The sequence below is a fragment of the Heterocephalus glaber genome, unplaced genomic scaffold, assembly GCF_053883595.1.
Source record: "Heterocephalus glaber isolate CG9 unplaced genomic scaffold, H.glaber_assembly_v1.0 deba00001428, whole genome shotgun sequence".
In the NCBI taxonomy this organism is placed as follows: Eukaryota; Metazoa; Chordata; class Mammalia; order Rodentia; family Bathyergidae; genus Heterocephalus; species Heterocephalus glaber.
In genome coordinates, this window is record NW_028258293.1 from 9,256,266 (window position 1) to 9,282,384 (window position 26,119).

General features: G+C 38.0%; 1 pseudogene; it reads right to left on the reverse strand.

Annotated features, from left to right (window-relative positions):
- Positions 1–4,659: 4,659 nt before the first annotated feature.
- On the reverse strand, positions 4,660–5,178 carry LOC101697001 (protein tyrosine phosphatase type IVA 1 pseudogene; annotated as a pseudogene).
- Between the last annotated feature and the right edge of the window lie 20,941 nt (positions 5,179–26,119).

Sequence of the window (26,119 nt, forward strand, 5' to 3'; positions counted from 1 at the left end):
ATTTTTCTGGCTATCTCATTTACTCTATTTTTTGTTTTTCCTCTGGTAGTTCAGACAAGAGTATTTCTGAGCTGACATGACAAATGTATCTCGTTATATATGATCTGAGCAATGTTTTGGAAAGTATTTTTGCACTGTGTAAGTGAAGGTGATCAAAACAAAAATGAAGAAATGGTTGCCAGCACACAAAAAGCTTAGAATCTAATAAGGAATCATTGTTTACACCTGTCTTTCAGTAGGATTATCTAATCTATTCTAATATGTATGTATATATACATTTATATTATCCAAGCTCAAACTTTCCACTATTTGAACACCAAAGTTCAAAAACAGTCTGCTTGGTGTTCATAACTTTGCCCAACAGTTGAACTGAAAGTCCAGCTTGAAAAAGCCTGTACACGAGTCAGCCAGGTGGCAGGCGTTGGGTCTCGCCGTGAACACAAAAGGGCGACACTTCAGTGTCGGCACCGCTCTCACCCAGACAACGCATAGTTCTTGTATTCGGGTTTTAACACCACACTTACATTGTGCTTTATTTGCGTAAAATATCGTAACCGCGGCTCTAAAGAACATTAGTGATACCAGCAGTAAAGCTAAGAGGAAAACCGTGACGAGCACACTGAAATTAAAGAAAGAAATCATTGAGGAATGTGTTGAAGTCCTGGAAAAACGAATTTATCAGTGTAAGTTTTGGGCCTCAGAACCAATTGTTTGCTTTTCCATTGTTTCTGATGGGAAAAATGCTTTCAGCTCTTGAACTTTTTGGTGTTTGAACACAAATTTGAAACACATTGAGTTTGATGACTGAGGAAGCTACATATGAATTCATGAGTGTTGTTGACATAGGCCCTAAATGAATCTTCTCTTCTGTTTCCTGGGCATCCAGAGAGGAAGCTCCGTGGACGAGATCATGAGCACCTCCATCAGGGCGGTATATGTACAGTGCTTTGTTTTCTTTTTAGTGGAAACTTATTTATCTATTTTAACATTTACACACAGTAAGCCAATCTTTTAGAGGTATAGTTCTATGAATTTTAACAAATGCATAGCTATATCATCACTAAATAATTTCACTTCCACCCTGTCTTCCCCCAAATAAAACCCCCTATGGTACAGTAAACTTTCCCCCAACACCTAATTTCTGGCAACCACTGATCTCTTCCTCATTCCTATAGTGCTGCCTTTTGCAGAAGGTGTGGAAATGTAGCCAACACTGGGCAGCCTGTAGAGACAAGTGTATTTCACATAGCGTAGTGCATTTGAGATTTATCTCTATGGTGAGGTGCATCAGCTCATTCTGTTTTATTTCTGAATAGTGTTTCACACATGAATCAATGGTTTCTTTATACATTCCCCAGTTGGATATTTGGGTAGGTTTCTGTTTTGATGACTAAAAATAAAGTTGCTATATACATTTTTGTATAGATTTTATATAAATATAGGTTTCATTTCATTTTGGTAAAAACTCAGGAGTAGCATTCCTGGGTCGTAGGATAAGTGTATACTTCAAAACTATAAAAAAGAAAATAAACAAGCTAACCCAAGGTATACCTATAATATCAATTTTCTAACCTGCAAAATTGGTTGTTCTTCTTTATTCTTCTATCTGCAAATCCATCCAACTTTTGTTCATTTGATTGCCAAAGTAGCGCAAACCTTTCCATTTCCCTGTATCAGTTTTGCTGCCATTGTTGGTCACACAGTAGCCATTCCACAGTACACTGTTATCTCTTGTTTGGACTGGTCTTTTAGCTGGTTTCTATGTTTTACTGTCCTCCCACTTCCACTGACCTATTCCCCAGGTAGTGAGAATAATCAATATTACCATACATCAGTGACTGATTTCCCAGCTCCTCTGAAGCCCAGTGTGAAGTACTACACAAACTGGCCCCTGCTTCCTTTTCTCTTCACTGAAAACTTCTCTCCAGCTATTCCTGTTTTTCCCAACAGTCTGAACAGGCCGTGGACTTAACTTTTTCTGGGTTGCACACAGAATACTGTCTCACCTCGGAATACTCTTTTGCTCCTCTTTAAAATGTGTGTGTTCCCTTATTTTTTGAAAGACTTAGCTTAAATGTCACATCTTCAGAAAAACCTGTCTCCACTACTTATTCTGAAACAGATAATGCTTCTAAATTTCACTTTTTTTCTTTAATAATGCTTACCATAATTTTAATGCTTCAAATTTACTTATTTTATGATTTTATCTTTTTTCTATCTTTCTCACTACAACATAAATCATAATAAGCCCATGAGGGCAAATATTACTGAACCCTAGGAACAGTGAGCTTGCATCAACTAAATGAATTTTTTAAAAGGATGAAAGGAAGGAGGGAAAGAAAGAAGGAAGGTAGGAAGTAAGAGAGGGCTGGAGGGAAGGAGAGAGGGAAGGAGGAGGAAGAGAGTGGGGGAATTGTCAGAATATTGCCATTGCCCCAACTGCCAATTAAGGGGCCCGCTGCACATTTAGTACTCTGTTTATCCAACAGGCTTAATAGGTTCACCCAACCTTCTCTTCTAAACATATTTAACTCATGGAGTTTTCAATAGAGTCCTACATAATATGTTCATTCATTTTTATATTTTCCTGCCTCTACTCTTATGATCATAATCTAATATATTTTTTGAAGTAATATTCTCTTCAGATGTCATCTCTCTGTGAAAATGAATCAGCCCTGACTCTAAACAACAAAAATATTTTATTTGAACATCTCTTATAAGAAATCACTTTCTTGTCAATATTTTCATTTTCCAGCTGTATATCTTAAGTCTTATATTCTTCGATATTCTTCCTAGATAAAGAAGGAACTATAGCTAATTCTTCTTTTTTAAGTATCTGAGGATGTACTTTGTCCACATTAGGTTATCAACAACTTCTGTTTGGAGTACTACTTTGCCATAATGATGGATAAACTTGTTAGAAAATAGATGCACCTTGAGACCTTAATGTTAAGTGCAATAAATCATAGACACAAACTTGCTTATCAAATGCTTTATCGTATATGGGAAACCCCAAGTCTAAATAATGAGCAAAATAAGATAGAGGATAGGAAGTGGAGAGATAGATCTTTCTCAAATGCAAAGAGGATCAAGAAATGGAGGGGGCGGGGGAACAGAAGAAAAGAAGGGAATGAAAAAGGAAATAAGATATTTTATGTACATGTACCAGCTCCCTTCAAGGAATGCAATAATTATATACTGAGAACATACTAATTAAAAATAAACAAATTGAAGACTAAAATTCTGTTTGAACTTAATTTTCTATCCATGTGACAATAACTCACTAAATGTTAAAACCGCACCAATTTTCACAGCTTTTTAGATCGTATCATTGAAAAAACTCTGTATTCTATTTATTTATCTATTTATTTATTTATTTTTGGATTTCATTATTTAGATAGATATTTAAGCTCTCACACTAAGTTTTTACAAGCTGTTGAACACTGACAAATTATTTGTCCCACAGAACAATAACCACACATTCCCAGACAGTATAAATATATGGTTGAACCAACATTAATACACTTCACCATTTTATCAATTACATAATAAAACAAATTATCAAGTATCCAAATATTAAGTTACACAGCTCAAAAGGCATATAAAATATTAGATGTCTGCTCAGTTTATTAGCAGAAACTCACTTCTGTTTTTTGCAAGAGGATGGGAAGAGAAGGAAAAAAAAATCACACTTCAGACAAAAATAAGTTGCTAAACAACTTCTGATAAGTATGGAAAAAATTATAAGAATTTCAGAAATTTTATGATTAAGAATTGTTCTAGCTACAATAACAAAGCATCTATGCCTTTAAAAATATTTACTAAATTAAAGAGCATATTCTACATGTTCTGCACGTGACAAAGGCAACATTTTACTAAAAATATTGAATAGCCCACTCCTAGTCTTTTTTCAGGCCTTCCTGTTAAGTTGCACCTCGGAGTGCAAGCATTAAATGAGCTGCAAGACTTTTTTGTCTAAGACATTAAAGACATGTGCTTCTGTAACAATGTAGATTTTCAAAATGGAGGTTTCCCAGAACAGCACAAAATAGAAGACTTGTAGAAAGACATTAAATAATCACCATAAGACTTGGTAATAATCAAAAAGAGCAATCAATGTTTAAGCAAACCTGATGCATACTGGTATGAGTGTGAGATGTAAACATAAAGCCAGCAGGCAAATAGCCACATAGGCCCTACCATGTTTGAAATGACTGAAGGAATAAACCACAGGTCCAGAGTATTCTTAGTTCCTGGAATTTTGGTTCTATGTGATACTAAAAATATAAGAGTATTGTGCTGGTTATTTTGACACCTAGTCTTTCTAAATTTCTTATGTATCATTAAGATTCTGGCATGGGAATATCATAACTCAGTACTGCATGATTTCGGGAAAGTCAATTGGTACAAATGATAAGCACAATTGAAATGCTGAACAGTAAGAATCTTGTGGTAATTGTCCAAATACGCTGATCATAAGCCAAACACAAAGATTGTAATTCTGTTAAGCTTGTGTGTAGCCTGTATAGCTGCTTTGCAACACTCCTACAGAAGCTTCATTAAGACTCATTCACCGAGCCAACACATGGGCTAATCTGTATGACAGTCAGTTCTGCCTCAAGCTGCACAGCCAAGGCAGTCGCATCAGGCACCCCAGTTTTATTGCATACAACAGTTGTTCCTGTGACCGTTGGAGTCTTTGAAGTGTAGCTGTATTTTAGGACGATACTTCTCCAGATATGAGTTCCTTGCTGTTGAAAGGTCCGTGCCACTTTTGTCTTATGAACGCTATTGCATCTTCGTATTTCATTCCACCTTCAATTAATGCTAGGGCAACAAGCACTGGAGCTCTCCCAAGGCCTGCAACACAATGGAGAGCAATACAACAACCAGGTTCTTCACGAAACTTAACTTTTACAAGATTTAACCAGTCATCAACAATCTGGTTGGACGGTGGTGCACCATCATAAAAGGCCAATCAAAAACATGGATGCCTTCCTTCTCCACAAGAGTAGTGTCGTACGTTGCTTCACATACTCTTACTATTGTGGTAACTCCATAATTCTTAAGTTCCTCTATAAACTTGTTTAAGGTTGCATTGTTTGGATTGTATGTAATGAGGAATCTCATGCTCTTGTATGTGACTTTCACAGCAGCTGGGTGGTTCACTTGAGCCATGTTAATTTAGTTAAAAAAAAACTTAAGAGGATTATGAAAGATTTTAAAACGAGTAGAAATGATGCGAAAAACTGAAGTCTACTTCAATATACTCCACTTGAACTTCTCGGTGCTTTGAGTATGGCATTGGGAGTACTGGGAAATGAAATCAACCTCCTAACAAGAAGCAGCAATCCTTTGATCCAGTAATACCGAGGCAAGAGAAAGGAAGCGCACTATGGTTTACCCCATCCAGGTCAGAACTCTTGTAAAATGCTCTACCATTTCAATTCACCGCTTTTGTGTCCAGGTGAGCCTCTCTCAAAGGGGCTTCTTGGTGGAGCAGTAGTGGATCTCTACGGTTCACTTGTCTGCAAAGAGGTCGTGCTGTGCCGGCAGTAATCTCCACTGCCCTTCAGAAGCTCCATGAACGTGTGACCAAGAACCCCACAGAACTGAGGACTGTGCCTACTCATTGAAGATTGTGGCCTGATCACATAGCCGGTCCCGAGGCGGCGGGAGCACCAAGCGACCATGCACCGAGCGGGAGAGAGAAAACTCTGTATTTTAAATGGAATCCTAATTGCATCGAGATTTTATAAAGTCACTTCAGAAATGTAGCACTAGCCAATTCCAATCCATTTTTTTGTAGAACATCAGGTATACAGGTATTTATTATCTACTTCAAACATAAACACTTAACATTAGGAAAATAAATTGCTTTTATACTCCTTGCCTTCCCCCCCTTTCTAAGTGCCAGTACTGTGACAACTCTGTCAAAACAAGACACATAATTATTGCACCTCTGCATTGGGAGATTATCCATGCAGACAACACTGGTGACGCATTACAGCTTACAGCAAAGTGGAAAGTTTAATCGGGTGTCAAAATACCAATTAGCCAGGTCCCAAATATTATGGGCCATCACAGTAAAATGATGATTGATGTCATTCTGAAAATAAGGTCTTGGATAGAGAATCTAGTTGACTCAGCACATGTGGGCTTGCAGCACTCTGTCCTAAAGGGGAATAATGTCCTATCAAGAGAAGAGCCCGATGTTCGTCTCCTAACAGAAATCATTTGGTGCCATGCCATGAATGTTCAAGTTGAAAAATGTGCAGTGTGAATTACTTCATCATTTCCCCTTATCTGAAGCAGGGTCATCATCAGAAACCAAAGCTTGATCAGAAATACTAAGACCCCATGTGTCCATGGGAATGGTACATCTTACTATTTCTGACTTCTTCCTCATCAGTATATCATTATTCCAAGAGACGAGTGACCTCGACATTTTTTCTTCCCTCGGGATTTTGCATTGTTTGTCCCTCCTTCTGCACCATGAGGTTTTTTAATGTTTTGACATATATATTATCAATCACGTCACCCAGGTCTCAGTTCAAATATCTTCTTCCCAGGAAAGCTCCACGAACACCATGTGTCGTGCAACCCAGATTCTCATCACATTACCAAAAGCTGCTTTGTTCTTTTTTCTTACTATTTGTCAATATACAGAATTGCTATTCTCCTGGTTATTTATTTGCTGTCTTTCTCTCCTACTAAAATGTAAACTCAATACACACAAGATGCTCATTTGCCTTCCCCACTGCTCTCCGCTGACTGCAGATGATGTGTGGTGTAGACGAGGTTATTTCGTCAACATCACAGAACAATGGATGAACTTAATCAGTGAATCATCTTTCTTTGGTATTGTAATATCAGTTTTCAGCTCATTAAGAAAGGTCAATAATACATCAGCCAATTTCCTGCTGAGAAGACAATGTAGAAAGATTTATTGTAAGTCTGCTCACAATATCAATTGTGAAAACTCACTGGAGTTATCAAATTTTGGAAAGCAGTGAATATCCAAAGAAGAAAAGAATGGGTGGGGAATTGCTACTTATTAAGGACCTACCACACACCAAATGATACATTAGGGGATTCGGTTACATTATACAATTACTAACCATAAAAAAAAATAATAATCAAATATATTGAGCACCTAGTATGTGGCTAATACAACTGAAATTTTAAATTTTTATTACATCTTCTCCATTAAATCTCCACAACTAACCTTAAAAGGTAGATATTATTAACTGTTCTACAGTAAAGAAAATGGCTTCTTTGTAGGTATTATTTTTCTCGAATAAGATTGAAAATCCAACAGTAAAATGAATTTTTCAACATCAAATCCAGTCTCAAACAAAACATGGACTCGAAACTACATGTTCTCTAATTCACAGTTTGCTTTTCCAATAACAAAATGTTTACATGAATGTTTTTGTATGGGGTCTGCCTCTGGTAGCAAATGGTGACATGCTTAAAGGCAAGCAGTGGAAGACCCTTCCATTTCATGAGTGCCTACCCATGTGTTGAAATTAAGTTTATTTTTCTAAGAGTGTAAAATAACCTAAAGGACAAGATAAGTAGGAAGTGAAAGACTGTGGTAAGAAATCATTAAAGAGTAAGACAACTATGGCATTGGTTATTATGCATGTAGGTAAACTTAGGGTAGAAGTTAAGGAAGAAGTGATGTAGGTCGTGGAGCTTGGGTTAAATCTTGAAGATTGGTAAGAATAAAAGGACCCCAAAATATATAGAGAGCTGGGGACGAGTATAGTGTAAAATTAGTCAAAGTACAGGTGAAAGGAGCAGAAAGCTGAGCATGCAGCTTGAAGATGTAAATGAGAAGTGGGGTCAACTAGACTGGAACTGAGAATGTGGCTGGAAAAAACAGTTCACACAGAATACCACCATTACCATGCTTTTCTGCCCTATTCTACTGACGTCTTGACATGAGTGCTTCATAGCAGTGTTTGTAGAAAAAGAGTGAAAGGGGAGAGCTGTCCCCTTGTCTTGCAAGCACAGCAGACTGACCGCAGGAGTCATGAGTTAGTACCCACCAAGAGTCCTTTGGTGAAAATGACAGCTATTGTTCCTCGGATGGACACTGCAGCTGAAGACAGAAGAGCTTTCTACTGTATGGGAAGGGAATCCACCAATCCCCATCTTTGTACTTCTGATCAGTGTTCTGTTTTGGTGGTTAACTCTTTAAATATGGGTTTCTGCTTTACTTAAGAGTTTATGGATTTATATAGTGACAATGCATTTTCATAGACTCAAGAGGCTAAAAAAAGTTTCACTCTTAAAATCAATTGTGGTCAGAAAAGTCAGTGCATAAAATAAGCTGTCTGGCAGACATTCTGTCAGTGAGAGAAGTTGCTATTCCTAATGCATTAGTAGTACAGGAATGAATTGATATTTATTTAAAAATTATCTTAATATGTAGAAATTCTTAATTTAGAGGCTTTGCCAAGTATGCTTTGTTTTATTTTGTTTGGAACTTGGAAAGAAATACCCTATCTAACCAATATTCAGTAGATAAATCTCTGAAGAATTATGTGTCCTGGGCTTTTATGTATATTACTGCACTTAAACCTAACACTGTAATTTTGCTAAAACACCAACCTAAGGTTTAGTCCTTTGCCCAAGTCACATATAATGAGTCGAAAAACTGGAATTTAAGCCTGTCTTCTCTGATCCTAGGTCCTATGCTTTTTCTTCCTCCTCATAGAGGCTTTATTTTGCAGAATTATCCAACTCCCCAGTATGTCACCTTCTCTATCCTTCCTATCCTACTTCCATTTAACTGCCCCTTCCTTTCATTCCCGCTTCTTTCCTTCCTCTCTTACACAGATTTTTAATGAAAACAAGTTTCTGGGATTATTCTAGGCACTGTAAATGCAAAGAAAATGGGACATTGTCCCACACTAGGGAGGAGTTATTAATCCAGCAGGAAAAACCAGACACATAAATAACAATGCAAGGGAATATTAATAATGTCATGATTACATAAATTAGCTACACAAAGACATTGGTCTATTTTGTAAGGAAGGGTAGAAAAGCACGAGTGACAATGGTTCTAAGATAATGGTCCTAAGATAAAATGGTTAAAAGATAATTAGGCATTTTCAAGAAAAACTAAAGATAAGAGTAAGACCCATCTTCAGCCCAAGGAGCCACATGTATGAAGATATATAGATTTAAGAAAAATCCACAAGCAGCAGTCTCTCCTTTGCAAAATATCTGTAGAACAACAATCTCGGCAGGCTTTCATAAATCCTCTCCTGGGTAATTAGCTTTCTGGAATGTTGCCAAGAAGCATCAAATTTTCCTTTGTCAGCACTCCTGGGAATATCTGAAAAGCAGGACAAATAGTCTGAGCCACCGAACAATGTTAACACGCTTAATTTGTGCGAGACTCCACGTAACAACACCCATAGCAAATGTTAAGTGAGTCGATTGCTTCCAGACACACAATTTCTGGGATGGTTCAGTCTAGAAACCTTGCTAGCCTCATTCACAAACCTAATGTTCCTCCTTTTAGTGAATAAGTCTTTGAGGATTAGGAACATGTAAGTAGCATTTGCCCTAAAGCATCCACAAAAACAAGAAGTCTCTTTATTTCAAACGTCCTCTTAACATACAGCAACATTGCCTTTTATGGTTGGGTTATCCTTACATCTCTTCCTATCCAGCTTGCAAGAAAGGCCTCACAGTTATATGTCTAGTGCCTTTTCAACTCTTTCGCAGAGTAAAGTTCAGATGTAGAAACCAAGAATCACAATAACCCAGACAAAAAGACCTACGACCTGACCATTGACATTATTCTGTCAGTCACAGAATGTTTCCCACTGACCTTTGCTCCCTTTGCTGAAATGTCACTGGACCCTCCAGAGATCTCTCCGTCCATCCCTGTGCTACTGTATTTGTGCAAATACAGCACCTGAGAACCCTCTCAAGCTGGTACAGGTGTGTTCAGCAGGCACCTCAGCTGTCCCATCTGCTGTCAGAAACATGCTTTTATAGAACTGCACCACAGGCCCCATCACAGTGGGAGACACAGGGGAAACTTCTGCATTGCATTAGTCACTTCTAGCTGCCTTGTTATGTTTGATCCCTGCCATGAACAGATCGGTCTTGGTTTAGACAACATTATAGTTTTCAAAATTCCCGTTGCACTGCTCCATCTGCACCCTTTGTGAAAGTGTCATGTGACAGATCCTTTAGCTCCTCCCTCTTGGAAACATTTTCAGGAGCTGAGAGAGCTGGGCCATGCTTCCTCCTGTGACAACCTGGGCTGTGGGTCCCTGAAGGAATCTGCCCACCTGGGTTTCTGAGCTGTTCTGGCTCTCCTTGTGCACGGCTTGTGTGCCTGCCAATCCCTCATGAAAACAGAGGAACTGCCACTCCCCACTGTCACTTTCGACAAAATATCAAAGTGCAGGCAGAGAACAACTTTACAAAGCAGAGTCTGGACCAGCAAAGTGTGAGAGATCGAAATTTAGCCAGTCACTTAGGAATTAAATCCGGAGTTGCTTGTTCCAGTCACTTAGGAATTAATTCCATGACTTAAGACAAATTACACTTGAGTGTACAATAATTGAAGCGTGAGTTCTGGCTTATTCAATTTTTTTTCTTTAATTCATTCAAGAGAAAGAAGTAACTGTAAAAGGGAACTTGTTTTGTGATATTCAGATACTTTTCAGTAATCACAAACACTTAGGCAATACTTACCATTTCCCAAGTGTTACTGTACTTCCTTGGCTTGAATTAACCCAAGTAACTCTTTATAAGAAAGGTATTATCATTCCTTCTACCTATTTTATAGATGTGAAAAATGAGGCACAGAGTAATTAAAGGTAAATCTCATATTAGCTGGCATAAGAGGAACCCGATTTTCCTTGCCAGAGTCAAATATAATACTGAGCTCTCACCCTGCCAGTTTTGAGCTCTCCCTCTGACTTTGCTCTGGTCTCCTGCCCAGCCCCAACCTGCTGACTGGAGCTCTCAGTGTGGCTGACCTCATGGGACAGTGGACTTTCTCAGTGAGGAAGAGGTACCTCCTCCCCGGACACCGATCGGGCCCCACAGTGTCCCTCAATTCTATAGTGGCCAGGGTCAGGCAGAGCTGGATAAATGTACATGCTGCACATAATGCAAATTGTTTAAAATGGGTGTGCTTGTCAAGCCAAGAAACATGAATTCCACTGAAGCATCAGTATAGTGCAATGAATTATAAATTATTTTAAGGTTCGCAAAGATCAAGTAAAAAAGTTCGCATGTGAAGTAACAAGCATGTGTTCTCAGTCATCTGCATTTTTTATGATAAGTGGATTCTTTTGTCTGATCTATATTTAATCCTGCCTATAGAACCTTTAAAAATACATATGACCTCTTTGATCCCTTAGGATCCACTAAAGGCAGGTCTTGACTTTCGATACACTGCAAACACGCTTGGGATCACATGTTTTACAAACACACACTTCACTGCAATATGGTCAGTGATTCTTGCCTAGCCATAACTGTATTTAGGGAACACTCAAAATATTTTTGACTGAACCTTGATTATCAGGATTAAAAGTGAAAAGCAAAAGAACCAACAACCAAAACATTAATTTTCCCAATTCTATCCTGGATTTTTCTTTCCCAAACCAAAAGTTCTTCAAGTCCCAACATTTCAAACAATTTGTGATGGATTGTCTGTTTTCATTTTTTTCCTTTTGAAATTACAACACATGTGTCACATTTATGTTCACAATATGACACACCATACAGTTTTGGACAGTGGACTCATTCCAAAGCAATATTAACAGTACATAGAATCACTGGAAATGCCTTTGACCATACTACCCTTGGGCTGGGACTAGTTGTCATCTTACAAAAAATAATCCTCACTTGGTGGGCAGAAATCTTCACCTTTGTCTATGACAAAGGAGAAGCTATGGTCTGATAGCTTTTGATGGGATTGCAGCTTGGTTTGTGGCATGTATAACTTATCAGATATTACAGAGGGGAGCTCAAGGAAGTAAAAGAAAGTGTTTGCTGACCGTAAATTAAAAGCTAGTTCTGGGAGTGTTGCACAATTGATGGATTTGCTTCTCCAGCACAGTGGTTGGATCTATGCAGCTGATAGTGGTTGGGTTAATCGTGGCCCCAAGGTTTGGAGCTAGAATTGAATTGGCTTCTTCTTATTGCTAACCCTCTGGTGCCTCTTTTTATACTCTGCACAGGTCACTTCACTAGAGTATGTGTCTTCTCAGTCACCACAGTGAAAGGCTTTGGCTCTGTTTGCCAGCTGTTTGTCACTAGTTCCAACTTCTTCAGGCTTGTGACATTATACTTCATGTTGGTCATAACATGGTCAATCAAAGGTTCGAAAAATAAGTGCTGAAAGTCACAGATTCCTAATGTAGTTCCACTTCTGGTGAAAGTGCCCGCAATCTTGAAGACCTTATCCAAATAGCTACCATGGGATCATGGCAATTATTCCTGAAAAGTATTTGCAAAGAAATAAATGAAGTATAAAAGAGATATGTCCTGATTGCTCTTCATTTGAGTGCCAAATCCGAAGGTAAATTTGAATTTTCATGGTCAATATCTTCATTTATCTGATTGATATTAGCGGGGTAGTAACAGACTGCTGGGTCCATACTCTTAAATGCTAATTGTGCTTGCTGTGTGTTGTTATAGTGTCGTATAACTAAGGGAGAGGAAGAGAGGAAGAGTGAGATAGAAATGAAAGCAGAAAGCACTGTGTAATCTTGTTACTATCAGGTAGATATCTAACTTGCTTTCTAGCTCTTATACTTAAGAGTCTATCCTTCCATATTTTCAACTTGAGGTCAGGGCCACAAATTAAGTCCAACACAAAGGGGCTGATAGCTATTTTGTTCAGGTGAATCAGCAGTCAGTCAACTTCTGCTTGGTCAAGCAATGCAAAGAACACAAGCAGGATCAGGAAAACGAGGAGATAGTCTCAGAAAGAGTTACATAAATAAATAGGTAGATAAAGAAATATACAGTAAAGTAACAAGTGGGAAACTAAAAATGGGAACATAATAAAACAAGTAAGAAACAAGAACATAAGTATTTAATAATTAAATGGTTTCAATTAGCATTAGCAGCCAGATCTCTTTAATAGTCATACCATTTATTCCTACTAGAAGAACTTATGTGCTTTGAATTATATTTCTGGAGGCCAGATGCAAAGGTAACAGCTCACTGGACTAACTCTGCCTGGGTGGTCCAAAGCAGTTCAGTAGCTCTCAGCCTCAGCTGCAATTTACGATTAAGTGATGAGCTTGACCAACACAAGAAAAGCCCATATCCTACAAGTAGCATCAGCTCCACTGGTGTGTGGGCCTATAGCATCAGCCTTGTCCTGCCCCCTGTTAAAATACGCTCTGAGGCCCATCCCCAGTTCTACGAAATAAGAAACTGAATTCTAAAGAAATCTCCAAATGTTCACGTGCATACTGAAGTTTGGGAAATGCTCTAGAGCAAGGGTCAGCAAACTTGTTTTCTAAAAGCATCTGGAACATTTTTTATGTTTATTTGCTATTTCTACTTCTTTGTCTGAGAAATGTCTGTTCATTACAGATGCCCAGTTTGGGATTCTGGTCATTTGAGAGATACAAATGAAAATAACACTGAGATTTCACCTCACCCCAGAAAGAATGGCTGCTATCAAGAAATCAACCAATAACAAATGTGGAGAGGCTGTGGGGAAAAAGGAACCCTTCTCCACTGTTGGTGGGAGTGTAGACTTGTGGAACCACTGTGGAAATCAGTATAGAGATACCTCAAAGAACTAGAAGGTACCATTTGACCCAGCTATTCCCCTGCTGGATATCTTCCCCAAAGAATTAAAAGAACCATACCACAGCGATATATGTACACCCATGTTCATAGTGTCATGGTTTGTAATAGCTAAAACTTGGAAACAGCCCAATTGCCCATCAACTGAAGACTGGATAAAGAAAAAATTTTTTTAATATAAAATGGAGTACTACTCAGCCATAAAGAATGAGAAACTAGAGACATTTATAGCTAAATGGATGCATATTGAGGTGATACTCTTAAGTGAAATAAATAGGACACACACATGTAAATACCAAATAATTTCTCTGGTGTGAGAAACTGAAAGCGTAAATAAGAACTAAAAGGTATAAAAGATAATGTGAAATAGGAAGAAAAGGGACAAAGGGGAAGTGGGAGAAGTAGGGAAAAGGAAAGAAGGGAAAGGAGTAATGTGAGAAAAGGAAAAAATGGAAACAAAGTCTTTGTAAATAGGGAGGGGTAGAGGGGTTGAAGGGAGGGCAGGGGAATGGAGAAAAAATAAGAGCCAAGATATATAGTGTAAAGGTACAAATTCCCAATAATGAATGTTAGCATATTGGATACCTAAAATGTACCAATAAAATTAATAAAAAAGAAAAGAAAAGCATCTTAAGTATTTTAGGCTTCATGGGGCACATATAGATTGATCAATAAAATAAACACATATACATACACCTTTAAACATATAAACTTCATTATTAAATTGGAGCATTAAAAATATCAGTCACTGGATTTGGCTTAACCTGTTGCTTATGAAGTCAATTTAGTAGTGAAGGGACTAAGAACCAGGAGTTCTTCTTTTTTTTTGTTTTTGTTTTTTTTTTTTTACTTTAGAGAGTAGTATAGTAGGAGCTAGAATCTAGAGACTGCCTCTCTTGATTTCACTATTACATTCTGCCTTTCTTAATGACTTACATCTTGTCTGGATATTTTCTTTATTTGGGGGCCCCAAAGAAAGACTGCTGTATTAGCAAATAACTCCATTTATTTACCATGTGACACACCAGACTAAGCTTCCAACACATATAAACTCATTTAATCTCAATTAATAATGTTCACATTAAAGCTATGTGAAGTCAATATCATTATCGCCATTTTCATTTGAAGAAATGGAGGGCTATAAGGTTAACTAGCTTCCTCAAATCCCACAATCAATGCTCACAGAAGCTAGAACTCTTGGATTAAAAGCCTTGTGTGTTGATCCACTGCAATGCATTCTCTTTATTTTATAGAGGGATAAAAATGTGCAAGTAATATACTTCTCTAATTGATTATCAAAATCTCTTATAGTGCTTAAAAACCCATACATTTGGATATTTTGCCTGAAGATTCATATGCTGAAGGTTTCTAATGAGGCATAGTTATCTGTACTTTAATGAAATGTCATAAGTACTTCTGCAGCCTAATAAAGTCTGATAAATTTATACTTGAATGCCTTCACCCACTGTGAGCACAGAGGAGTTGAGACACTCCCAGCACACAAGAGGAGGCTTCCGGGCCGCCATACCCCACCCTCAACTGCCATGAGCACAGAGGACAGAGGAGGTGAGCCGAGTGGGCAGCATCAGCACCCGCCCCCCCTGATGAAATGAGAAGACACGTAAACAAGTTTCAAAACTAGACTTCCAGATCACCTAAAGCAACTCCAAAGGGAAACAAGATGGGACACTGATTTTCAACCACCTGGACTCCCCAAACTGGCAACAAGAGAGGATCTGGAAAAAATGAAATCAGAAATAATTTCTCGGATAACAACAGAGATTGTGCCCATAGTGCAAGACATGATTAATAATTCTAGAGAGGACACAGATAAAAAAATAGAGGAGCTGAGGAACATGATGGAAATCCAACATAGGAAACAAATGGAATCCATAAAACAGATGCAAACAGATTTCCAGGAGATTAAAAACTCCATTGAAAGTCTATGCAGCAGAATGAGCCAACGTGAGAATTTCAGACATAGAAGATAAGATTGCAATTAGTGACCAGGAAAAGAAAAATTGCTTTAAAATTGTAAGGGACCCTGAGAAATCAATCCAGCAGCTGCTAGATGATGCAAAGAAGACTAGCATAAGACTGATTGGAGTCAATGAAGAAACAAGAGAGAGTGCAAATGACATTAAAAAAAAAAAAACTGTTCACAGAAGTAATGACAGAAAACTTCCCAAGCAGGGGAAAAGAACTTGATATACATATAAGTGAGGCATACAGGACTCCAGCTAGCCTTGATCAAAAAAATCTACACATAGGCATATAATTGTTAAGATTGCAGAACCAACAGAAGAACAAAATTCTACAAGCAGTTAGAGAAAAGAAACAAATCACATACAAAGGAAAGCTCACCAGAATTACAGCAGACTTCTCAGTGCAAACCCTCAAGGCAAGAAGAGCTTGGAGTGATGCATTTCAAGCCCTAAAAGAAAACAGCCTCAGGGCAGGGGATTTAGCTCAGTGGTTCCGGTGCCTGCCTAGCAAGCGCAAGGACCCGAGTTTGATCCCCAGTACCAAAAAAAAAAAAAAAAGAAAGAAAGAAAACAGCCTCCAACCCAGATTGATGTACCCTCCAAAATTATCTTTCAAAATTGATGGAGAAATAAGATACTTTCATGACAAAGAGCACCTTCAGAACTTCATGAATACCAAACCAGCACTGCAAAAAATTTTAGACAATACCCTAGGAAAAGACAAAGAGGATCACAACCTCAGGAAGCCCAGCAGGATGAATCCGTCAGGCACAACAAGAAATTAAAAGCAAAAGGGGAGAATCCAACAAACAGAAAAAGTTATGACAATGATAAATCAGTATGTATGAGTTATAACCATCAATGTTAATGGTCTCAACTCACCAATCAAAAGAAATAGACTGCCAGAATGGGTCAAGAAGCAAGATCCAACAATATGTTGCATAAAAGAAACATATTTAATTCAAAAAGAAACTCATAGTCTGAAAGTTAAAGGGTGGAAAACAATACTCCATGTGACAGGAACCCCCCAAAAAAGCAGGAGTAGCTATCCTCTTTGCAGATCAAGTGGATTTCAAACAAAAATCTGAAACACTCTGGTCCCAAGAATTTCAGATAAGGGATAGTCAACTTGTATGTACAAATCTATTGTGAACATGTGTTTTCATTTCTCTTACGTAAAACCTTAAGAATAGGACTGTTGATTCTTAACAGTAATACAAGAAATTTCTATATTGTTTTCCAAAATAGTTTTGTCATTTTACATTCACATTAGCAGTATTAGAAAGTTCTAACTGGTTCACACCTAAGCTGACATTTGTTCTTTTAAAACTTTTAACTTCATCTACCTAATGAGTGTATAATTCAATCTTGTTATTGTACTGATCAGTATTTTTCTTATTATAGTGTTGCACACCTTTCCTTGTGCTGTACTGGCTATTTATCATCTTCTTGTGTCTACTTTTTAATTGGGTTACCTATTAATGAGCTGTAAGAGTTCTTTATATATTCTGGTCATAGGTTCTATGCATTATAAATATGGTCTGTTTGAGGACTACTTTTCATGTTCTTGATGTCATTTAAAGTTCTAAATTTTGATGGAATCTCATTTATCAATTTTTTCTTTTGTACATCATATTTTTTATATCCTAAGAAATTCTTGCCTACCCTAAATTCATAAACATTTTCCCTTACAGTTTCTTCTTATAGTTTTAGTCTTTCATATTTAGGTTCATAGATCCTTTCAAGTTATTTTTATGTACGGAAATAAAGGATTGAGGTTAATTTTTTATATATGGATACCAGGTGTGCTAGTGCCATTTGCTGAAAACACTATCATTTCCTCTGCTCTTGAATTGAGTTTATGTTCTATAAAATGTTAATGTTAAATAATCTTTCAAAACTCAGTGGACCATATATGTGTGGTTCTATTTCTAGATTCTGTTTTATTCCATTGATCTATATGTCTTTCCTTACATCAACACTGCCTTGTTTACTGTTGCTTTTGCTTTAGAGAAAGTCTTAAAATTAGTTACTAAATTTCTTCCAACATTGTTTTTTTTTTTTTACTTGTCTAGGTCCTTTGTACTCCTACATAACTTTTAAATTTCAATATCCAATTCTTCATTTATAGCAAGTTTACATAGACCTGAATTTTTATATATACCTAGTGTTTTCTAATCCTGCTAAATTCAAATACAAGTTCTAGGGGCTTCTAAAGATTTCTTAGTATTTTCTCTGTAGATGATTATTTCATCTACATACAAAGATTTCACTTCTACCTTTCCAATCTTATCCTAATTGTGTCATTTTATTGCCAGACTATTTTAGTTTGGACCTATATTTCAAAGTTTAACGGACAGAGGAAGAGTATGCAATCTGCCACTGTTCCCCATCTTAGGAGAAAGCATTGTATCTGCTCCATTCATATAAGGTGTTTTTGCTGGAAGTATGGAGTACATGTCTTTAATCTGTTGAGAAGGTTCTGTCCTACTTCTAGTCCCCTGATAGCTTTTACCATGAACAGCTGTAGAATTTAGTCCAATACTTTTTCTGCAGCTACTGACAGGATCATATGACTTTTTCCTTTCCTCTGTTAAAATGATGACTTTTGGGGGTGGATCTTCCAAGGCTGAACCAACACTGCCATCCCTATAATAAAACCACTTTCTACATGCTACCAGATCTGACTTCTAATAGTTTGTTTTGTTAAACAAATTTCTACCTATATTCATACTTTTTTCTTCTATTATCTTTATCCAGTTTTAGGATTAGCACAATGTTGAGTTCCTAAAATGAGGGGAGAAGTGTTCCTTCTTTTTTCTGCTTTAAATTTTTGATATAATTTATCAGTTAAAATATATATGAGTCTGGTGTTATAATATAGGTTAGTTTTCAAGCTAGGAATATACTTTCTTTCATAGGTGCTATTCAAATTTTATAATTCCTCCAGAGTTAGTTTCATTAATTTGTCTTCCAAGGTACTTCTTAGAAGTTGTCAAATTTATTTCAAGAAAAGATTTTTGTAATATGTTTTCTATATCCATTTAAATTCTGTAAAATCTGTGGTAATGTCTTCTAGATCTTGATATTATAATTTTAAAAAATGTATAATTGATATTGTGCAACAGGAAGAAAAGGTCCAAAGGAGTAGGGGAATTGGGAGGAGCTGGGGAAAGGAAAGAAGGAAAAAGAAAAAATATGAGAAAAGAATGCCTTCAGGTGTTTGAAAAGTAGATCTAGACTACAACTTCTATTTTCAAAACACGAAGTGAAGGCCTCACATTTCAGAGCCTGTAAGAGTATGTCTGCCTCTAATCCAGCTCCACTGGGTCTCTGACACCTTGATTACCCTTACTGCTCGGGTGTCTGGAGAAAAGGGATTACTCCTGCTCCCTGCACTGTGTGGAGACTTAAGGACACAGGATTTGGAACCACAAAGCTCCCATCTACTCCCCAAGGCCCCGGGGGTGCCTTTTTCTGCTTGGGCCTCTCACTGTGGTCTACCATCTGGACCACCAGCCCACCTTGAGCCATCCAGCTGCTCTGGTGGGTTCCAAAGTGGGCTATTTCCCCCAGGTCCAAAACCACAGAGTCTCATCTTCTGTTCCTTTCCCATTAACTCACAAGCCTGCCTTCAATAAACAAGCACCTTCACTTCCAGGCAGTCCAGTTATCTCCAGTGACTAGCCTGTCTGTTGAATTCAGCAATGTACTTATGACTGCTCCAAACCTCTGAAGTTCCCATCTGACCACTGTATAACTGGTCTACATCTAGCTCTGAGCTCACACTCTTTTTTCTACTTGTTGCCCACTTGTCTTCTCAAAGACAGTTTCCCCCTGTCCTGATGATGTTATGTTCCATTCTCATTCCTTTCCCATGGTTCCTTCCTATGGCAGGGAGCCTACAACTACCAGGCTTTCAACCTCTCCTTGCTGCTCCATGCCACCAAGCTGTTGGCTGTGACATTCACAGAGCAGTTGGTTAAAAGCCCTTAAATCAGTCTGGCTGTGTAAAACTGGAGACTGCCTTTGGCAGCAACGTTCTTAAGCATCTTGCTTGGCTGGTATTTTTAATTAACACAGCTAAATGCCTTGTAGTATTAGTCCAGGCCAGCAGGACAAAATTAACAGAGACACAAAGGCAGAGATGTTGACAGGGCTGAGGACCAGCTCAGGAGATCTCTGTCTTAACCTTACTGCCAGGTTAAACAAAGCAGCCCTAAATCTTTCAAAGCATTGCTTTTTTCAGACCTTGAAACGGAAGTCTCCAAACTTCAGCCGCAAGATTCTCTATAAGAAGTCCAGACTCTGAGGATTTAGAGTAAAGGAAAGGGAGAAATGTGTTATCTCCTAGAGAACACCTCAAAATCAAAGCTAGCTCATCAGCACTCAACATCACTGTGTGTAATTTTATTGTCAATAACACCATCTTAGACTGTCAAGGGCCATTAATGCATGACATGTTTCATTCTCCTTTCATCTCTGGAGGCGAATATTATCTCAGTTTTTGGATAGAAAAATGGATATTCAAAAACTTTAATTGAGATTTTTAAGGGTTAAAAATGTAGTAAAATTCAAGAAGTACAGTAGTAAAGATGTACTAAAAATGTAATAAGCAAACAGTAGGGTCAAAATTTTACTCAGCCTTTCTAGTTTCAAATTACCTATAATGACATCACAATTACTGTGTGAATCATTTTCCCATCCATGGACACAACACCCACACCTACAGTTAAAGGACAGGTTTCATTGGCTCATGGTTCTTGTCATGATCAGCTGGTTCCAAGCACAGATATCATGGTGTGGCGGAGCAAAGTTGCTTAGTTCCTGGCAGCTGGGAAGTGGAACAGGGCAAGAGTGTCAGAGAAGAGTGAGCAATGGACCATATTATTATCCAAGCCACACATCCATGTCCCACTCTGACACATCTAGAAGAGCCCTCTACTAACCTGCTAGGCATTTCTCAGCCCAATGAGATTGATGTATCAGGATTAACAGTAGTAACCACATAATGTTTGATTTGTTGAAAATCTTAACTGAAAAGCACATAGCCCAGGAGTACTTTGGAAAGTGCTTTCTCATTAAAAGAAAGGAGACAACTTTCAGTATGGCCCAAGAGACCAGTCAACGCAAGATAATGTGGAAGAGACATGACATCGACTGTGGAGTAGTTGAAGTGTACAATTCAGCAGACATTGGTAACTATAGGTCATTTGTTCCCTCTTGGTGAGGGTTAGAGTAGATTGTCATACAGCTGGCTTGACTACACTGATAATTTTCCTATGAAAAAAATTGAGAACAAAAAAATAAAAGCTCCAGCTTGAGAGTGGAGGATTCTTTGTTTTAGCCAGGGTTTGTGTTTGTTACAAGCACAGTGCAAACATAGGCTAGTTTTCCTGCTCATTCCCAGGTAGGGCCAATGCCTATAAAATATTGCTGTATGTTTAACTAAAGTGAAATTAGTTCCTGGAGCTCAGTGAGCTACATTAATTGTTCAGCTGATTTTTTTTTCCCCAGGGCTGATTTTGTCAAGAGACAAATCTCAAGATAACAAGCTAACAATCAGAGCAGTGAAAGATAAAAGAAGATGTCTGCAGGACCCAGGGCATGTTCTGGGGTTGGTACATGTGTAGTCTAACATTCTGTACCTAAATGTGCTGTGGGATCAATGGACCCAGCCCATTTATGCAGTGGAGTCTCCATTTCCATTTGTGGGTTAGTGGTTAGCAGCTGTCAAGTGGGCAGGTATCCAGGTCCTGCCACCTGCATATTGTCACTTAAACTTCCAGAGTTCCCATTTACTTATTTATAAAATGAGGATGCAACCTCCAGTTTCAGAGAAGTGTTTTGTCTTTTGTGTTTTAAAGAGATGGATAAAATTTTATGGCCTTATTGTGCACATCTGATTCTTCGAAGTGCATATACATTGTGGAATGGATAAATCTTATTATCAAGTGCATTTGCTCATATAGTTAATGTTTTGTGCTGAGAACAGTTCACACAATCAGGTTTCTTGCATTTTCCAAAAATACAATATATTGTCACTAACTGTAGTCACCCCATCATACAACATATGTCTTCAATGTATTCCTCCTTCTATATCTGTGCATCCCTTAGCCAATATCTTCCCAGTTCCCTCTACCTGAAGCTCCTCCAGGCTTTGGTAGGCACCATTATACTCTCTACTTCTATGGAATCAGAGCTTTAGATTCTACATGTGAATGAGATCATGCAGTATTTGTCATTGGGAGCTTGGATTATTTCACTTAATATGCATCCTGTAGGTTCATTCATGTTTCTACAAATGATCCTTGCTTAGGGCTGAACCATATTCTATTGTGAATATATGCCACATGTCTTTATCCATTAATCCACTGATGAGCACTTGGTTTGATTCCATATTGTGACTATTGTGAATGTTCTGCAGTAAACATAGGAATGCAGATGTCTATTTGATTTCATTTCTTTGATTCAATAATTTGACCATTGATCATGTTGTGTCAACTCCATTAGATTAGGAAATGCTTTGCAGGTTAGTAGACTACACTCTTGGATATATCTGGGTGGGTCATGGAATCATATACTTTTTTGTCTAATCCTCTCTGGCCCTATTCCCCCTACTTTGCTACCTGGTCTCCATGAACTAACCAAGATATTTTCTGCCATGTCCTTTTGAAATGATGTTATTGCCTTGGAGCCATCCTTGGTCTGAATTCCTCCAAACTAAACTAAATTAAAATTTTCCTCCTTTAACTTGTGAGTGGTGAATATAGCACCCAGCAATGGGAAATCTGAAAAATACAGAAAATCAGTATCAGTGAAATAGGGTCATTGCTATGACTGTACCTGACCACATGATCTAGATGCCTTTGAAATTGGTTTACAGGAACAGTTTGGAAAGTTTTGGAGATCTCAGCTAAGGAAGTCCTAGGATTCTATAAGTATATCTCAAAGGGTGATTCTGGTCAGAACTTAGAAGACCAGGATGTGGATATGAATGTGGACGCTAAAAGCCAAGCTCCAGAGGTTTCAGTTGGAACCAAGGACTTCACTGACTGTTAGAGTAGAGAGCATGTGTGCTACCCTCTTACAGAAAATGTGTCTACATTTTCCCCGTATGCTGAGACTTTACAGGAGACGAGATTAAAGGGAGTGGACTAATTAATTTAGCAGAGGAAATCTTAGGACAGCCCACTATTGATGCTGTAATATGGGTAATGCTGGCTGGTATTAGCCAGTTTTATAGTGAGACTTGGGAGAAAAAAGGAGAGCAAAAAAACTTTTAAAAAATAAGTATTGGCCCAGAGGAACTATGTGGAAAGCTTAGGCCAAAGGAATTGTGGCTAAGGAGATTAGCACAATACAACTCTCCATGCAGAAAGATAAACTGCCTGTAATTTATAGGAAAATGTATACATCATGAGACCATAATGTTAAGTGAAATAAATCAGACACACAAACTGAAATATTGTGTGGTTTCTCTTGTATCAAAAACTCAAGTTGTGAATAATGAGCAAAATGAGTAGGAAGATAGATGTTTCTCATATGGGAAGGAGATCAAGTGGAAGGAGCAAGGCAGGAGGGTAGGAAAGGGTATGAAAAAAGGAAGATGTGTTATAAACATATGCCAGCTCCACACAAGGAATGACAAATTATGTGCTGTAAACACATACTAATAAAAAATAAGAATCCAAGTACTTTGCACAGGGACAAGAAGAAGGATGCTTTGCGGGCATCTCAGGAATGAGAAAGACCCACCTAGATTAGGCTCAAGAGTGTCAAAAGGTCAAATTTTTATTTGCGAGCATAGCCTTTGGGTTCCTGCTCAAGAAGGGCCCCTTGGGGAATTGGTTGCCCAGGATTCATTTTTCTGTGTTCAGCCACCCAGTCACTCAGAAGCAGCTGCAGCCCTGGTCCAAGTGAGTGTGGCTACTGCTTCCATTGAGAGCAGACCTTGGCACTGAACACATGATGCCAGTTTTGCTGGCATGGAGAATGCAGTAGTTCTAATGTCAGAGAGGCTTGTACCCAGTTTTCAAGGAAAAGCCTCAGAGGCCAAGCAAAGATCTCCTGTATAAAGCTGTGGGAATGAAGCCAAAGGTAGTGTGGAGACCCCAGGAAGTTAGAGATGTCAGGAATGTGGAATGTTTGCTGAGGAAAACTGCAGAACTAAAGTGGAGCCAACTTAAGAAAGAAGACTTGTGTGTCGCCTACAATAAGCAAGGCCATAGAGGAGGGTTACCCACACCCTTTGTAACTCATATTTTATTATCATCTGCCTCAGTGCTGGACACAGAGCTATAGAACTTAATGTTTGCCCTGCCAGTTTTTCTGATTTGCTTTAATCTGATTCTTTCCTATCCCCCATTCCTCCCATGGAAATAATTAACTTGTGCCTTTGTACCTTGGGATTATGTAATTTGTTTTCCATTTTCTCCGATATTCAAGTTGAGTCTGCCTTGAATCTCAAAAGAGTCTTGGACTTCAATTTTTAAAAAACCTGAAACTCTTGAGAGTTTAGGAAAGGGATTATTGCATTGCTGGTTGTATATGAGGTAGTAGTATTGTGTTTGCCAGAATTATGAACTTGCTGTTTTCTTTCTTTGGAGATTAAGTTTGGTTTGGGATATGAGTTTGGCTCTGAGGTTCACCAGGGGTGAATTGTGGATAAACAGATGCCCAGGAGATTAATAGAACACACTTCTTGGTGTATCTGTGTTGGTCACAGAGATGTGACCTTGGGCACCTTATACAGTCCCTCCCCTGTTCCTTTCTGGCGCTGTCTCCCTATTCTGCTCCCTGGCTAGGATCTAAGGAGCTTTGCTCTGCCAAGCCCTTCCACCATGATGTTTCGGCCTTGAAGCGAGCCGACCGCCCTAAACCCCTGTAAACTGTGAGGAAATTAAACCTTTTTTTCTTTAAGTTGTCGTGCAACAATAGGAATGCTAAAAATATATATGCCAAGTTGTTGGATAGCTGGATCATATGGTAGTTCTATTTTCAATTTTTGAAGAATCTCTTATACGTTTTCCATAATAGTTATATTCATTTAAACTCTCAAAAATTTACACTAAAATGTGATTTCAATAATTAGAAGCTTGCAAATTACTGTGTATTGACCAATGGTTAACATTATTTGAGTACTTCGTGTGTTACATGTTTTGATCGTACATACAGCGTCCATCAAAAAATGTATATACACTTCAGGAAAAGAAAAATAGTATGATGTTTTTTCAACCGACGGTATTACCTTCATATGGGGGACCTTAGAGGTTGTTGTATATCACGAAAGTCCACTATACTGCTGTCTCTTAGAGAAAAAATTGAAAATTCATAAGTAGTAATCTCAGTCTCAATGACCAAGGTCACCCAAGCAGCAGTCTGCTAGAGTAATAAATGTCTGGAAGGTCATGGCCACCACTTTGAGCACCTCTTGTCATTATAATCTTGGGTTAAACTTATGATGTCTCAATTAATGTATTATTGAAATACTTTATACAAGTTTTTCTTTTCCTGAAGTGTGTATACATTTCTTGGCGGACTCTGTATACACGCATATATTATTTTGGATATACATTAATTGATTTATCGCCTTGATAACAGCTTGAGGTAAAGCATCATTTTAAATTTGAGAAAAATAAAAATACAAAGGGTAAAAGAATCATTTTAAAACTTGTTAAGTACATATTTTGAGCCGAGTACTTATTTCCTTTTATCTTTTTTACCTCCTTCTTTACCTTCCCACTTGATACGTTCCTCCTCTTTTCACTTTCTCCCCTCTTCTTTCTTCTTTTCTTTTGCTTCTTTATCCTCGAAACAAGAGTAAAAGAATGCTAGATTCAGAATCAAAATGTCTGTTCCAAGTTCAAGTATTATGTGACCTTGAGCAAATCAGATTTTCATGGAATCTATTTTTTGCCAATCTTATAGGCTTTTACTGAAGATCAGATGATATGAAAAATCCTTCTTAAAAGGCTTATACGAAGGTAAGGTACTTGATATTAACATAAACACTGCAGCAAATAGTAGACAATTTCTAAGATCCTCTCATTCCTGACATCACAAGTGTCTATCACTCTCTATCGCTAACACAGCACAAAACTGGCTCCTATGCTCATGACTCAGGGACCGCTTTGGTCTCAAAGAAATAGGCTAGCAGACTGCAATGTGCCCTTCAGCTAAGCAGAGAACAAGACTTGGCTTGGAACAATCAGCCTGATGGATGTTTTTCTTCTGTATTGAATATGTGCCGATCTACCTAGGAAACTGGTGTGTAGGAGAGGGGACAAGCTGCCAAATATGAAAAGGTATGTAAGAGT